Source organism: Panulirus ornatus, chromosome 66, assembly GCF_036320965.1.
Source record: "Panulirus ornatus isolate Po-2019 chromosome 66, ASM3632096v1, whole genome shotgun sequence".
Taxonomy (NCBI): Eukaryota; Metazoa; Arthropoda; class Malacostraca; order Decapoda; family Palinuridae; genus Panulirus; species Panulirus ornatus.
In genome coordinates, this window is record NC_092289.1 from 16,657,440 (window position 1) to 16,674,827 (window position 17,388).

Sequence of the window (17,388 nt, forward strand, 5' to 3'; positions counted from 1 at the left end):
TCTGTATTCCTCCCATCCTCTGATGTCGCATAGATTCATGATTTGTGAACGTTAGCAGGTTTTTTTTTTTATTTTCTTTTGTCCACCCATTCTTGATTTTTGATTAGACAGTTCTTTGATGGTAGACTATCCCAGAATATATATATATATATATATATATATATATATATATATATATATATATATATATATATATATATATATATATAATTTCCTCAGTAGATGCATAGTTAAAGTAATTTTTTTTTTTTTTTTTATACTTTGTCGCTGTCTCCCGCGTTTGCGAGGTAGCGCAAGGCAACAGACGAAAGAAATGGCCCAACCCCCCCCATACACATGTACATACACACGTCCACACACTCAAATATACATACCTACACAGCTTTCCATGGTTTACCCCAGACGCTTCACATGCCTTGATTCAATCCACTGACAGCACGTCAACCCCTGTATACCACATCGCTCCAATTCACTCTATTCCTTGCCCTCCTTTCACCCTCCTGCATGTTCAGGCCCCGATCACACAAAATCCTTTTCACTCCATCTTTCCACCTCCAATTTGGTCTCCCTCTTCTCCTCGTTCCCTCCACCTCCGACACATATATCCTCTTGGTCAATCTTTCCTCACTCATTCTCTCCATGTGCCCAAACCATTTCAAAACACCCTCTTCTGCTCTCTCAACCACGCTCTTTTTATTTCCACACATCTCTCTTACCCTTACGTTACTTACTCGATCAAACCACCTCACACCACACATTGTCCTCAAACATCTCATTTCCAGCACATCCATCCTCCTGCGCACAACTCTATCCATAGCCCACGCCTCGCAACCATACAACATTGTTGGAACTACTATTCCTTCAAACATACCCATTTTTGCTTTCCGGGATAATGTTCTCGACTTCCACACATTTTTCAAGGCTCCCAAAATTTTCGCCCCCTCCCCCACCCTATGATCCACTTCCGCTTCCATGGTTCCATCCGCTGACAGATCCACTCCCAGATATCTAAAACACTTCACTTCCTCCAGCCTCTCACCATTCAAACTCACCTCCCAATTGACTTGACCCTCAACCCTACTGTACCTAATAACCTTGCTCTTATTGACATTTACTCTTAACTTTCTTCTTCCACACACTTTACCAAACTCCGTCACCAGCTTCTGCAGTTTCTCACATGAATCCGCCACCAGCGCTGTATCATCAACGAACAACAACTGACTCACTTCCCAAGCTCTCTCATCCCCAATATATATATATATATATATATATATTGTGAATTTACATATTTACATATTAAGCTTCTTAATGTTATGGGTAAATGAAGTCTACAATCACAGAATTACATGTATATCTCCTCTTTTTTTTATGTAACTGGACCTAGCTATCAGTCACTGCTGTGTGTTTGCCCCGTATGGTGTTTACGGAACATTTTTTTGCGACGTTGCACTTTCGTGTCCCGCTCGTCCTTCATTGTGCACGCGTTGCGTTACAGACCTTGTGACATACCGAGAGTAAAACTAACCATCAATAACGGCCTGGCGTGTATTATTAGAACAGGAGGTCACCGGTCCAAGTTGCAATTGCCCGAATGTGTCGGAGCAACCGTGATGTTGAGTTCATGGAATGGCTCATATGATGATGAGTCTGACGACGATCCTGACCATGAAGGAATGTGGAACAAGACTTAAGAAGAAGATCAAGATCAAGATTTTTATTTTTTTTTTTGTATTTAGTGTTGCTCTTCCTCCTGTACCACCAGTGTTGCTCAGTGTGTGTGGCTTTGCAGTGTTGCTCTCCGTGTTTTGTTTTCCCTCCTTTCATTCAGTCCCCAGCTTCAACTCTGTGTGTATACGTGTGCTGAGCCAGTCACATTTAGTGAGTATTTTGTGATGATCATTTGACATGTATGTTCTCCACACCCCCCCACACACACACATAACATGGAGACTTAGAGCAGCTTCGGTTGACCCTCCCCCAGCTCCATCGAACCGCGTATATTTCTGGTTCTGCTTATGTAAGGCGTGAGGTGTTGACAGATAGCTGAAGTGGTGGGTGATCGAAGGTTTAAGATGTACGGTAATTGGCAACGTAAACTGTTACGGAGAGGAAGTCAAGCCTCGTTACTGTAAATCGAACACCAGTTCAGCATCAGGTTTTGAAGGGTAGACATGCAACCTGTTTGAATCGAAGTTGAAATTGAATGTAAATCGTGTTTTTTTTTTTTTAAGTGACTCGTGAGATTCACCGGGTGAACGTAAAGCTGTAGTTCTCACCCTCGTAATTGGTCATTATGATCCGTTCATCGTCCTGCTGAAATAGTGTACGATTGAATGAAGTAATGAACGTCATTACGAGAGAGGATTCGAAGTCAGGTGCTGTAGGCGAGGTCCCCATGCCTCAAGAGACCGAGGAGAAAACGGCCGGAGGTGTGCACGGGTACGGTCATATATATATATGCTGTTACGCATACGTCACCTGATGCTGCCTCCTGGGTGCTTTCCCGCTAGTTTTGTGGGGTGTGGCCTCTTGAGCACGATGGCACGACCCTGAGGTACGATGCCTCGACCCTTTCTCAGGGGTCCAAGTGTCGCACTTGAAGTGTTCACAGGGACCAGGGGCCGTATGCAGAAAAGTTCTTAGAATGCATATAAGTATGCTTAATCCCAAAGAATTTTTTACTTAACTTTAAGAATTTTGCTAAGCATGTTTCTGAAAGCTGCCCTACGCTTAAGTATTTGCTTAGCAGACGACAAATTTTGACCCAAACTACATTTCATACTTCTTAAATATTATGCTTGAGTTTTGCTAAGCATCATGCTTAGTCCTTTTCTGTGTAGCACTTAAGTCTCTTGCTCAGCTAAGCATAAGAATAAGCAGAAATCTTAAGAAGTTTTCTGCATACGGCCCCAGACCTCCAAAATTATGCTTAGGAAGAGATCATTTTTTCTTCCGAGGGCTACATTGGTAGCATTTGTTATCCTCTGGCACCAGTGTTGAGGCTCAGGCCTCCACACCGACGGTAGTTATTCAGACAATCACCTGTTTACGTGATTTGTTAAGAGTACAACGTAGGTGCCACAGTAAATGCCCTCATGTTCACCCGTTTTTTCCTGCGGTCTAACTTCGATGAAGAATGCTTTTACAGTTATATGGCTTTGACGTAAATAGTGGGCAGTTGCAATATATATATATATATATATATATATGCACGCGACAATAGTGCATATGAATGCGCCCTTTCATAGGACACATGATATCCTCCAACAGCCAGGATTCGAACCCAGGAACTTTTGCGTGGTAGTCGGCGACGCTCACGGCTAGGTTATGGGTTCGAATCCTGCGTGTTGGAGGGTAAGTGATATATATATATATATATATATATATATATATATATATATATATATATATATATATATATATATATATATATATATATATATATATATATATAGATATATATATAGATAGATAGATAGATAGTAGGTAGGTAGATATAGATAGATATAATTAAGACGCGGAATGTGAGTTGTCGAGGTGATAGAAGTAATTACCTTTGCGTCCAGATGAGCTAATACATCCTCAGCCGCCCAGATATGCTTGCTAAAGACTGGACGACACAGCATGTTAACTTATCCAGCCATATTTATCGCACAAACTTACACTTAAAACGTTAATCTCAAAAGTTCCCACCTTATCTTCTGGGCTGTTAGAGGAGCTGCACGCAGGTTCGGAGCCTCAAGTGTGATAATGACGTGATTTTCAGCGGAGTGAGAAGTCGCGCTGCGCGGAGGAGCCGAACACACACACACACACTCGTATTGAAAAGCTGGAAGGACGAGGGGGTTGTTTGAGCGCGCGGGGGAGGGACGAGTCTTCTTCCCCTGGCGGCGGTAGCAGCTAGCGGGGCGGCCTGAGGTGTCTCCCGCGGCTCATAAAGATCACGTAACACCCCCTGCTGATGGTCCAGTAGGTCTCACGTTGCCGCCGGCGTGGGGGTCTGTAATTGCGCCCCTCGAGGACGACCCTTCTGGCCACACGGACTTACCTGGGACGGCAAGGTCCCAGATGATCGAGAAATCCTCGGCAGATACACGATTCTCAATTTTATGTAACGTCTGGTGAATATATATCAGTACTGATAGTTTACATCAGCTACCCTGTTGAAGTCGACATGAAGATAATGATGAATGACATGATACCCTTGTCTGACATGTGTCTCATTTTACAATGAACAGATTATTACTTATATCGGATCGTATCTCAAATGATCAGTTGATCCATAGGTTGTTAGAGACTTATATATAGTTATTGCACTGTTCATTATTAGTACACAACATTCGTAGTAACGTGTTTTGTCAACTGTGCACATGAAGACATGTATTTATTTGTCAAGAGTTGTGTACTCAAGGGTAAGTAGTGTGTTCCAAAAAAAGCCTTTGTGAATGTGCACTTACACAACACATCCCAAGGATACATTACCGAGACGACGTGTATGGTGATTGGTTTATGTGTCTGGGAGTCGGTGAGTGTGGTGCTATCGTGCTCCTCGCCATCACTTATGTGTGTACAACTTCCAAAGTCTATATGGATGGTGCAAAGTCCCCATCGTATGGCCTTGTATGTAAATGAGAGTGAGTGTATGTTACAGTAACCTCCAACATTGCCACACTCTGTTATACATGTATGTAACACAAATGTATCTGTGAATAGGAGTCAGTCCCTATTAATTGAATTTCATTAACATAATAAAGATAGAAAAGTAACATTTCATCCATTTAGTCACACAGATGAACGTGTTCCCTTTTCATTGGAATATGTAACTCTGTACATTAACCAGAATTTCTTCTCATTCCTCCAGAGGAATAGATTTTGTATTTCTTAAGTGCCAAATATTTTGACAAATATCCATTTTTAAAGACTTTTATTGTGATATATGTAAAAAGTGTAAAATAAGAATATCTGAATAATTAAATATAAATTTTGTAAAAAGAAAGCCACTTTATTTATATACCTTTATTATTGTGTTTCTCTGTTAGTTCCTGCTTGTTACAGGTTTGTTATTTCATGGTGAAAGACGTGTTTAAAAAACCTACGAACATAATAAGAAAAAGAGTAAGGTGAATTTAGCTGAATATTTATATTGTGTTAGTGTAGGAATCCAGCAGTACACAGAATGTAGTAATGTGGATTTTTTTTTTAGAACCATATATATATATATATATATATATATATATATATATATATATATATATATATATATATATATATATATATATATATCCCTTCCTCCTACCGCCCCATATCACTGCTATTATCAGTGAAAATAGATACGACCTCGAACAGTTTATGCATAAAGCTACACACGACCCAGAGCAAAAGCAACGGTTGTCTCGTAGCAACAGACATCGCTTTGAGAAAGTAGTAATATCAGAATCAAGTTCCACCTCAACATGCTCGGGACAAATTGTTTTGGCACAAGACCCACTCCAACCAGACCACTTCATTACCAAAGTAGAAGTAAAAAGCTTTTGCTGACCCCTCGCACTTTTGCAGCCTAGTTTAACCGACGACATATTTTTCCCTCCCGCAACCAACACCTAAACAAAAAAACATTGCCATGACTCGAGCTTCACCAAGCATAACATCTATTAGAAAAACACCTTCCCCAGACATGTACTAGTTACACTTTCTCTGCTATCTGAACGTCACCCATTGTCTCCCAACATGACTACAAGCCATGAATCATCATATCACAGGAAACCCCTTATGTCCACAGTGCAACTTCCCCACTGATAATATATAGTCCTGCGCTCCCTCCCTCAACAGGGATGAAAATAGACATCAGAACGGAAGAAATGGTGTCCCGTCATCCGTGAATTAGCAGGCAGATCTTGCTTGATTCAAGATCCTAGTAATTAGGCTCAAGTGACATGTAATCATTAACAAAGACAGGGCGAGACTTGGTTCATAAGGAAAGAAAATACATGTCTTGGTTTGTAAGGAAAGAAAATACATAAGTCTTGGTTTATAAGGAAAGAAAATACACCAGTCTTGGTTTATAGGGAAAGAAAATACATAAGTCTTGGTTTGTAAGGAAAGTACGTAAGTCTTGGTTTATAAGGAAAGAAAATACATGTCTTGGTTTATAAGGAAAGAAAATACACTAGTCTTGGTTTATAAGGAAAAAATACATGTCTTGGTTTATAAGGAAAGAAAATACATTAGTCTTGGTTTAGTAGAGAAGAAAATAAGAGTTCTGGGTATACCGAGGTTTACTATAGAGCAATAAGCTGCATTATAGATTACCTTACCCGGATAATCGTTGAGTAAAAAGAAACTTAAATTTTTTCTGAAAAGTAATTATTCATTATGGGAGGGGAAACTGCGAAAGAAATGGCCAATGATTATCCTTGAATTGTGAACGAGAAGCCATTCAGTAAAAGCTTCGGGTGATCCACGTCTCAGGAGAAAATAAAAAAAAGAAAAAGCTACATGAGGAATTTGAGTAGACTTCGATCATATGACCTAATTACTTTATTCAGACACCGACCGTCTCGCTCTAGGGTGGTGTTGGTTTACCTTCCTCCACCGCAGCATTACTTAAAACGTCCAGCCAGCTATTATTGTCACAAAAAGGAAAAAATAAAAAAAAACTAAATACAAATAGCGTAAAAAGAAAAAGAACAGAATGCTAAAGAAAACGTATTGGTTTTAACGGTTTTCCCCAGCAAATGACATACCAGGTCATGTTACCATTTAAATGTGGATGATATATTTCGTCTTCATTATCTGTGGATGACCTAGAAGGCTTTCATCATTTGCTGTTTTAAAATAGTCACTGTTGAGATATTAATGGATGGGTTGTTTATTGGAGTGGGTGGTCGCCTGATATTAAAACCTTACCCCAAAGGCTTTTCAAGTCTAATTAAAATTGATTCGGGGAAATTTGAGTCATTCGTCGGTAAACGTAATCCGTCTTATTACCTTTTGTTAATATGAACGTAAATGCTGCTTAGGTTATGCACTCCCTCGTGAACTTTTGATAAATAAAAGCTTGATAAAGTCTTCATGCCGGGGAACCTATTTGCAATTAGAGGGATTGGATTATGTTCCACGTAGGGATTCCGCCTCCAAATGAGGATTATCTCCTACGGCGATTTAAGGCTTTGTTAGTGGTTTTCGGTGAAGTCTTGTGTTTCTACTATTTAATCCTAGATTACGTCGCTGTCGGTAAGGCATTACCCCCTTTCCCACACACACACACAACACGCACAAGCAGAAACATTTTTGCTCACTTAGATCTATTCAGATTTTTTTTTTTACAATACATATTTATCGATAATGTGTCAAGAGTGATACAGAGACATATTTAGAAACATAATATTACCCCGACAGGATGGCATTCATTATTGAATTAAGTCAAACATTGAAGAATTATTTTGTAAGTCATGGTCCTCACAACGTCATTTAAGCAACCTCGTAATACCCTAAGCCCAAGCACGTCAATGTACACTTCAAAACAAAAATGTGAAAAAATCATGAAAACTTACATTTTGTGTGGGAAAAAAAAGAAATCGTACCAATTTTGTGTGACACTTCAGACGAAAGATGTTTGAGAAATACCTATTGGGTCTGGCCTCACTGATATACCTGCTGAAAATACGAGGTAAAGTCTTTTGGGGACATTACCTCCCAGGCTGGGGCCTCCATGAGTTACTGAGCTGGGTCGCTGGTTAGAAGGTGCTGCTGCTGCCCTCAGACCCATATGGTTTCCAACCCCCCCACAACCTAGCTGGTCTGATACACTTAGTTACTTGTACCCTAATGTGCTTCCCATGCTCTTTCTAGTGACAACGGAAAAGGTGTTGAAGAGTCTTTGGTTTCTGGGATGTTTAATGTGTTTTCTGTCTCATTGTGTATATCCCATCTTTGAGATTTCAGTGGTAGGCTTTCATGGGAATACATCGAATGCTAGCGACATTTTCTGTCATGTCTTTGTGAATATTATATTGATTTCTTATTTCCCTGGAAATTATGATAAAGTAGGGATATTATAATAATTAGCAATGTGTCTTATTTACGTTTTTTTACCATCCTTACGAAAACAACGCGAGTCCGGAAAGATCCTTTTTTTCTCATTTTTTACGTTGTAGACATCGTATTTTTACTACGTAATGGGAAAATGAGATCTTTGCTATTCACGTTCCACTCATGACGAGCACAATGTTTCAATTTTACCTAAAAGTTGTCAAAAGATGTTTCTCAGGGAAAACAAAAAACAAAGATGAAAATTGACCAATGGGAACAGTTATGACATGGAAACCCTGAATAGACCAATCATGAACTCGCTCTCATACCCTTTGATGCTTCTTACCTAAACAAACATTGGCCAAGAAAATCCTTCTTTTTCACTATTTCTGCAACGTATTTTTTTCAGAAAATGGCAAAATTAGAAACTACTATCGATGGTTTACTTATGGCAAGTTCATTATTTCAATTTTACCTAAGAGTTCTTAAATATTTTGCTATAGAAAAAAAATAAGGGACGGTAGTTGACCAATGGGAAGAGCTATAACATCAGTAATTTGAATGGACCAATCACGGACTCCCTCTCATACCCTTTCACGTTTCATTGTCAAACAACAATGGCCGCCGTGTTTGATTGGTGTGTGCACGTCCTCCTGGTTTTTCGCGTTTTAGAAATTACCATCATATTTCCAGTCCTTGAATTTGTTACAAGTGCGTATGGAAGGAAGTGTCTGGACTGTAGAGGAGGAGATGCCGATCATAATGACGGTAGTGTGACTCCAGGATGCTCCTGAAAAATGGCCCGTCACCGAGGATGTTAGAATTGATCCCTTTGTTGACGAATACGTCCACAAGAACAAGGTTTTGAGTCCATGAACAAGCCGAGCAGATAGAAGGAACATCCAAGTGCATGTAAGTATTCATTCTTTACTAGATACTTATATTGTGAAGTATGGCTAGGATACTTAAGTATGCTTAGGTATGTGCGACACTTGGCAATAGAGGCCAGATGGTAGTTCGGGGCTGGGAAACCTAATAGACGCCTTTTAATTTACTATTTATTATTAGAAAGTTAATTTGACTCAATGTTTATGTTGGTTATTCCCTGGGGACGTGGCGATTTAAACTGGCCATTTTCGATGAACGTCGTATCTTGGGATGTAATACAGTTAATTGGACTAGAATCATCTTTGGGTAATTACTTCAATGTTGTTAGAGGATATTTTAGTTTAATCGTACTGGCTTGTTGTCAGGTTGGCACTATTGGGTAAAACTTCATATTATCGACTAGTTTATTTTCGACGTTGTTTATTTCCCGTGTCTCGCCAGGTTTGCTATTTAAGTGGGGTTTTCGTAGGCCTGCCAGGGTCGTAAATGTCTTTTTTTCTAGCTTTAATTTTGTGAGAGCCACATGCACTCTATGCATGTGGCTCACTTCACTTCAAAGTTACGTTTACGGTATGCATGGATTTGGGGTTGCCAGGGGGAGGGAGGCTCGAGGTGGGGTTAGGGGTTAGGTTGGCAGACTTGACCGGTTTGACTATTTGAACGCAACGGTTTCCCTGAACTTCATAATGGCGTTGGGTTATAAATAAGCTCTCCCACACGACCCTCGTGGTACTTATTACGATGAAGATTGATCTCCTTCCTCAGAATTTGTGTTTGTTTCTCCATCCTCGGAATTGGTATTTGTGAAAGTCTCTGAGTAAAAAATTTCGTCTATTATAGAAAGGGTTAATAGATCCAATGACAATGTGGAATCAGAGCCAAAAAGTAAACTTTTCCAGACTGAATAGTCATTGGTGCTAACTAGTCGGCAAAATAACTATAGCATAGCTCTGTAGTTGGTATTTTCTTTATAATACTTTTCCAATATTTGTATCTCGTTGGAAATACAAATGTTGGAAGGTTATTATAGAGTAACTAAGTACAGACTCTAATGTACCATTATGTACATTTTTGTACAGTTTTAATGCCGTTCTGATTCGGTCATTGTGTGTGAAATTACTGAGGGAGGGAGCTCTCCACCTGTGGGGTATCACTTCCAGAATTCGTGTGTGCAGTTCAATTTAGAAGTGAAGTATACCACAACTTTTACACCCTTGGAATTTTTTGCCATTTGAAAGAACGGGAGAAAAGTCATATTTTTGAACCTGATTTTCGGCACTGTGATGAATACTGTAAATCAACAAAATAGCAATAGATAGAAATACTTAATATAATTCCGTTAATTATACAGTGTCCTCACCGGAAAGACTTTGCCCAGCCGATATATTGATATACGTCGTAATGAACCTTGTCTTACCTAACCTAGTGGCTATTTATTAGATTGCTTCTACAATATACATCTATCATTTACATCTAACACAAAAATGTCGTAACTTCTTTGAGGCGTAAATTGTAAAACTGCCAGATAGAAACTGTAATAGGTAAATATGTTTTGAGCTAATATGATGATTCTAACTGTCCAGGAATGATTGGGAGAGGTAATGTATATGTGATGGTTTCATCAGTGTGTGTGTGTTACAGAGATCATGTAAAGGCAGCTAGTTATATGTTTGTATTTTATGACTTAAATACATTGCTATAAGTATTATGTATGTATGAGGTGCCTGAGGATTGGCGGAATGCGGGCATAGTGCCATTGTACAAAGGCAAAGGGGATAAGAGTGAGTGCTCAAATTACAGAGGTATAAGTTTGTTGAGTATTCCTGGTAAATTATATGGGAGGGTATTGAATGAGAGGGTGAAGGCATGTACAGAGCATCAGATTGGGGAAGAGCAGTGTGGTTTCAGAAGTGGTAGAGGATGTGTGGATCAGGTGTTTGCTTTGAAGAATGTATGTGAGAAATACTTAGAAAAGCAAATGGATTTGTATGTAGCATTTATGGATCTGGAGAAGGCATATGATAGAGTTGATAGAGATGCTCTGTGGAAGGTATTAAGAATATATGGTGTGGGAGGCAAGTTGTTAGAAGCAGTGAAAAGTTTTTATCGAGGATGTAAGGCATGTGTACGTGTAGGAAGAGAGGAAAGTGATTGGTTCTCAGTGAATGTAGGTTTGCGGCAGGGGTGTGTGATGTCTCCATGGTTGTTTAATTTGTTTATGGATGGGGTTGTTAGGGAGGTAAATGCAAGAGTTTTGGAAAGAGGGGTAAGTATGAAGTCTGTTGTGGATGAGAGAGCTTGGGAAGTGAGTCAGTTGTTGTTCGCTGATGATACATCGCTGGTGGCTGATTCATGTGAGAAACTGCAGAAGCTGGTGACTGAGTTTGGTAAAGTGTGTGAAAGAAGAAAGTTAAGAGTAAATGTGAATAAGAGCAAGGTTATTAGGTACAGTAGGGTTGAGGGTCAAGTCAATTGGGAGGTAAGTTTGAATGGAGAAAAACTGGAGGAAGTAAAGTGTTTTAGATATCTGGGAGTGGATCTGTCAGCGGATGGAACCATGGAAGCGGAAGTGGATCATAGGGTGGGGGAGGAGGCGAAAATCCTGGGAGCCTTGAAGAATGTGAGGAAGTCGAGAACATTATCTCGGAAAGCAAGAATTGGTATGTTTGAAGGAATAGTGGTTCCAACAATGTTGTATGGTTGCGAGGCGTTGGCTATGGATAGAGTGCGCAGGAGGATGGATGTGCTGGAAATGAGATGTTTGAGGACAATGTGTGGTGTGAGGTGGTTTGATCGAGTAAGTAACGTAAGGGTAAGAGAGATGTGTGGAAATAAAAAGAGCGTGGTTGGGAGAGCAGAAGAGGGTGTTTTGAAATGGTTTGGGCACATGGAGAGAATGAGTGAGGAAAGATTGACCAAGAGGATATATGTGTCGGAGGTGGAGGGAACGAGGAGAAGTGGGAGACCAAATTGGAGGTGGAAAGATGGAGTGAAAAAGATTTTGTGTGATCGGGGCCTGAACATGCAGGAGGGTGAAAGGAGGGCAAGGAATAGAGTGAATTGGATCGATGTGGCATACCGGGTTTGACGTGCTGTCAGTGGATAAAATCAGGGCATGTGAAGCGTCTGGGGTAAACCATGGAAAGCTGTGTAGGTATGTATATTTGCGTGTGGACGTATGCATATGCATGTGTATGGGAGTGGGTTGGGCCATTTCTTTCGTCTGTTTCCTTGCGCTACCTCGCAAACGCGGGAGACAGCGACAAAGCAAAAAAAAAAAAAGTATTATGGGAGTGTAAATAAAAGTATATATAGTACAGTGTAATTCTTGGTATAACATTCTTCAGTCACCGCAACAAGGAGGATCGTACATTTTCTATGAGTATTTTCATGTCCCATTTTCTAAGAATCAGGAGGACATGGATAACTATAGTCATTTAAACGAGGGGCTTGATGCATAAGTTATCACCAGAAAAATATTAACTGTTCCTTCGCATGCGACTTGAGACGGACGCTTAAGATTCATTGTCATGCGATTGAAATATTCTTACGCAAGTTATGCGTTTAAGCAATACACGCAGACAGAAGTCTTGTTATTTTCCACCCCGGGGTCGTAATATACTGGCTTTACCTTGTTGCAATACCTTGGTGTAGTGATGGGATTGTGTTAGGGAGACACGACACTGTATGAATGTGACTCGTGTGGTAACAGATGGGTATGGTGGTGTTGGAGGGCATATCAACCCCTCCCTACTGCAGAATAATTCTACCGTAGTTTATATAAATCGTTACCAATGTGGTTTTTTGAGATAACGAAACTTAACGTAACTTTTAGAATGTAAGCAAGGCAAACAAGATCTAATTATTCGCTGTCAGTCCGTTATGTGGTGTGGGAGAGGGGGATTATTCGGGGATGATAATTGGGGTCGAAATTATTCTGGTAGCAGGTGCGGTGACGTACAAGTATATTATTACGTGATTTTGGGTGAGACATCGTATAGTAACATACGTAGATTTTGTGAAACCCGACCTCTGTGTGACGTGACTGGGAACGTAGGTGCGGGATATCCATATTGTAGTGGTACATGGATTCGTAGATGCATCGTTGTAGTTATACATGCGTGTGGTGATGTAAATACGATGCATGAGAGGGATGGTTGAATGAGCTGCATTTATGTAAATCGTGAAATTTTAATTTTGTAACTACATTAACTCAAGCGTTGGTGAATTCATTTAGGGGAAAAACTTCCTGTTGTACAGTTGCGTAATTATGGTAATTATTAGCATCGTGATGTGAGGAACCTCGTCTCGTTTGACACTTCCAACAGTCGTCGTAAAGTGCATGTAAATAGCGCTTTTTTTTGAGGAGGGTGAAGGTGACGCAAGATGCGGTCAAGGTGTTTGCGGCCTGCCAGCCAGCCACCACCAGGGGCCGGCGGGCTGGCTCGCTGGCTTTTGTTTCGTAGGACAAACAGGAACCAGCGTGGAGGAACAGCAGCAGTTCGACCCCCCGTCAGCTCCCCCATATGGAAATACTGATGACTCATTAATGGTCTGCAAGGTCATCGAAATATGCCTTTTTTTTATGACTATTTACAAATTCGTTGTTGAGATGTAAACAGCTGACCAGTTTCGGTTGACAATATTTGGACTACGAGTGTAAATGAAACATTTTTTTTTATGTAGTTTATCGCTGTAAATTAAACCACCAGATATTCTTAAATTTTTGTGCATATTATTATTGGTGGCAACAACAGACGTCGTATACATCTCGGTAGCTGACGGAGTGTCATGCACGTCACAGAAAGTACTTTGATAATGTTGTAAGCCATCGGTTCGCGCGTGCATCGCAACGAATCTCTGGCGCCACAGAGGTTGTAATCTATTCACGCAGTCATGACTCCTTGTTCCCGTGCTGGCATGAATTTCAATCCTTTATTCACTGATGGAGGAAACGTCATCCTAACGCTGTCACTAGGTAGACTGCCTAAGTTCCTCCAGTCAGGGAATGACTAGGGGGGACTGATGATGGTAGCCTAGTATGCAAAGTAGGTTTTGAGATATTCTGTTAATGGGCGCCCTGCCCTACATTGATATCCACTGACATTGTTTTCTTCACCTTCCTGCAATGGATAGTTCTGGATTGTTTATTGGCAAGCTGAAGAACAGTTCACGAGATTTCTTGGCCTGAAGATGATAAGATTAACACTGTGTATTGTCATACTTTATAAATTGATTTTGCTCGCGAGCGGCACAGATCTGTTTATAAGAGATGAATTGTGGTTTGATAACTTTTAACTGTTGGCATCCATTAGATCCAACAGCATGATGAAATATATATATATATATATATATATATATATATATATATATATATATATATATATATATATATATGCGTATTTCCAACAACACCAAAGGAGGGTCATGGAACTCGCCATGATATTAAAATATTACCATAAATTCCTTGGCTAGGTACATCTTCTTTTACACCCTTCATTACTCGCTTTCTCTTTCCACTTCACGTATAATCTACTTCCTCTCTTTCGTATGTAGAAGGTTTTTGTGCAGTTATTTCTTCCACATTTTCCCCCGCTCCGTGAGTATTATGACCCACGTCGCCTCATTATTCCATCTTTTGCTTTGATAAAGCATTTATCGTCACACTACGGTAACGAATGGTATATCGCACCTCGCGCCGTCCACACAACGATATGTACACCGCCTTTCAGTGCAAGGTATCTAACTTGTTAAGTGCGTAGTACACCGTAACATCAACTTGTGCTACTTCTAGTTTTGAGGTGACTGCAGCTAGCTCGCCGTGTGGGGCAATGTTCTCTGGTGAATTAGTCTGCTTTGCCAGCCCCAGAACTCTCACCAAGGCAGGAAAACGTTTTGTTACACGATCAAGACGCTTTCAAGGACGGGGCGAATAGACTGCTTCGTAGCCCACTTCGCCCAAGCGCTCAAGTACCTGCGCTGAAACGGTTCTCCTCCATTCATACGCCTGCGTTGGTGATGGGGTGATTTCGCTTCAAGTCGCATCACTTTACGTTTGGAATTCTCACCGGAAGCCGAAGAAGAAACCGTGCGCTATTATTCCCAGCTAATATATTCGGAGCGTTGCTAATGGAATGTCTAGTGCATGCAACGTCGAATACCACCACCGATGTATTTAATTAAATTACTGCTGACGCAGCTGAGGCTGAACTCGGTTGAATTTCTAATATTAGTAAATAAGAGGGCAAGACTACCACGTATATTGAAGGCATGTGCGGTCGTAACAGTAAATCCAAGGTAATGTATTGTTATAAGGCGCCAGCGCTCATAACTTTGTTATTTTGAAATTTGCTTTTTCGTGTATATTGCTTTTATATAAAAGGAACGTATTTGTGCTCTTAGTGAAAGCTCATACAAGATTGTGACCTTGCTTAAAAAAATGATTTTTGGTAAAGAGAGCATTTGGAATTTTAAGTATGCATATACAGTCTTATGAACCTGTCTTCCGTTTTAGGGAATATTCGCCTTAATGGGTACCACACCACACCTAAATGGGGTAGAGTGATGACATAGGGGTAATGTAGAATCATCAAACGCGATGGTATGTGATACCAGTAAGTATTTTAGGGAAAATTACTCTCGGAAAGTTCACGCGAGAAGGGGAGTGTGGCGTGCATCTTCAAAGCCATTGGTTTATCACAAAGCGAATGAACAAAAGTGATCATATCACACTAAGAAAGATTAATAATGCGCAAACCCTTAAAGTTTAAGTATACCTTAATTTTATCAATAGTATATCTGCTATCATAAACTTCATTTAGCTCTAAAGTCACTTTAAGATAAATTTGAGTGTGCTGGCTTGATAATTATTTGGAATTATAGATTGATAGGATCCTGGGGCACAAGGAATCAGATTTCTAAAGCGCGTGCCACGTTCATCCTGGGAAGAGAAAAGCGTCAAGCGACCGACGGGCTCGTGTGTGTGTGTGTGTGTCCGCTTGTATGGTCATGGGGCACGGCCATTCTCCTGACCGACCCACCAACCTAGAACTTGTATTCCTACATTGTATCGTCGTCTAGTGCCCTCATACTGCCTCCTGTAGGGACGCACGTCGGTGCAATTTCATGATATTGTTTATTTTTCGAGCTGCTATGGCGTGATGAGTAATACCAGACTTGCACTACAGTTCGAGGGCAGGTTCTGGGTGGGGACCCCCGAAGTTGCCCAGCCTCTTTTGGTGATAGGCCACCACGGTCGCGGCGCGTGGGGGACCAGCTGGAAGGGGAGTGGTGCTTGCTTGCCTCAGTGAAAGTGAAGAGGTCTTTTCTGTGTGAATATACGTATATTCCTTTTTGACGATTGACTTTGGGCCGTCGGCCGTCGTGCGCAAGTAGTCCGGGAAGGTCAGGTACACTTGTGTGTGTGTGTGTGCAGTGTGCGCGCGCGTGTGTGTGTGTGTTTGTGTGTATGGTGTTGTGGTGGTGTGTGGGCGAGACAAGGGTAACCTCTTCTTGGTTAAATCTCCCGTCCCCTAGAGTAGCACCTGGCCCCCACCGCCTTACTGTGTCAGTAGTGCTGCTTCACACACACACGCCAGTGGCTTTGAGGAGTGACTGGCTCTCCCACCCTTGCTGGCCGTAGTAACATTACGCCAGGCCGGTACTAGAGACGGGAGTGGTGTCGATTGTCGTCACATGTATGCATCGAAGTGAAAGTTGCCACCATCTAGTGCTGATTAATTTTTTTCCGCCCGTGTGGTGTTTTTTTCTGGGAGACGGGCAGTGAAATTAGTGCATATATTTTTTTTTTTTGCGAGGAGCCAGTGCAAGTGATAGCGGAAATGATACAAGTTTGATCATATTAGCAGTGAGTGAGCAGTCATATGAGCGAGCGGTGAGGGGCTGGTGAATAGTGTGTGTGTGTGTGTGTGGTGGTTCCTGTGGGTTTTGACTCTGAAGCTTGGGCTGAGCTTGAGGATTTGCCAAATTGCTGCAAGTCCAAACTACCCACTCTCTTGCCCTGCTGGTCAAACGTCGGTCGATGGCTCCAAGTGTGATTCCACGTATTGGACGGCCGACATGTTGGACTTTTGTAGATTATAGCATCGGTGCGTGATATACCTTTTTTGAAATTGTCAGAGAGAGAGAAAAAAGGAAGCATAGAAAATTGTGGCGGATGACATGGTGAATGACTTCATTTTATGCGTCGGTTAGTTTGAGTGTGTTAGCGAACGCTGACCCCGCCGACAGATTACGCTGTGGAATGGCATGTAGACTTTATCAGTTCTCTCATATTTCATTGGTTTAGAATTTGTGTGGATGCGTGGTGGTGATTTTTTTTCTTATCTTCTTATGAAGCAAGCGTTAGGAACGCCGTGGGTTCTGTAACATTTTTGAAGAAGTAACGCTGCTACTACAGCGGTGGGTCTAATGCACTGACTGCCCCTTTCCTCTCCGTCGTCTGTTTTG

General features: G+C 41.1%; 1 protein-coding gene across 1 annotated transcript in view; it reads left to right on the forward strand.

The window, feature by feature from the left end:
* Positions 1-17,388, forward strand: part of LOC139746688 (uncharacterized) — a 682,159-nt gene that overhangs the window by 22,387 nt on the left and 642,384 nt on the right.